Here is a 1107-nt window from a genome sequence, read left to right on the forward strand (position 1 = left end):
TATATATATATATATATATATAATGTATATATATACTAATTTCAAGATTTAAAAAAAAAAATCTGCTCCTAGCCCCCACTTATTATATATAAGTGTTTTATATAATATAAAAACACTAGGTTTAAAAATTTATTGAGAAAATATTTAAGAGGTTGCAATAGTCGACTTTACAACTTGTTTTCCAGACAATTCGAATCATTTATTTTCTCTACTCAACTTATGTTTTGTTTTAGATCTTAGTCAGTGCTCAGTTTCTTCACATTTACCCTTGCTTCTGATCACAGTTTGATCTCTCTAAAACTATTATCTCATTCTTCATCATCATCAGAATCCCCCTATCATCACACCTCTTATAACAACCTTAAAGCTGACTGGGACTTTTCCATGATTTCCTTTGTGATGACCCTTGGGTAGAAATCTTTTGTCTTCCTGCTGATAAATGGGCTTCTTATGTAACTTCTTAGATTTAAGTTGACATGAAATCTTTTATTGCCTCTCAACAATTCTAAGTCAGGCCTCACCCTTCTCCATGGCTTTACTTTCATTGTGCTGCCACAATTTATAATTGTAACCATTACTTCAACTATCTATCACCAAAACAATTCTCCATAAAACAGACACCTATTTACAATTGCCAGAAACCATTTTAAAAAGGTTATGTCTAATGCCGAAGCCCGCTATTCTCAGGTTACAAAATCTTGTATTTTATCTAAAAAATTAGGCTCCAGAGACTTAGGCTTGGTCAGGAATGGTGTACAATTGAACACTACTGTTGATCACCCAAATAATTTTTTTTTGTTGTTGACAACTTTACCATCACTTTAAACATTTCAGTAATTTAAACATTTCAGAAATGCGCTGAAAAAGGAAACTACAGTTTAAGCTAAACTTAAACTACAAAAAAAAAGAAAAAGAAAAAAAAGCAATAAAATCATTCCATTGCAATGGGAAGATTTAAAGTAATTTAAAATAATTTAAAGTAACTTAAAAAAATATAAACCTGTTGACTAACAGGTTGATCCATTGCTTGACATTCGTATTACTCCAGCTTCTGTATCTAAAGTGATTTCCTGTATATACTCTTCTACAGCTTGTGGTTTAGACAAC

Source organism: Hydra vulgaris, chromosome 11 (genome assembly GCF_038396675.1).
Source record: "Hydra vulgaris chromosome 11, alternate assembly HydraT2T_AEP".
Classification (NCBI taxonomy): Eukaryota; Metazoa; Cnidaria; class Hydrozoa; order Anthoathecata; family Hydridae; genus Hydra; species Hydra vulgaris.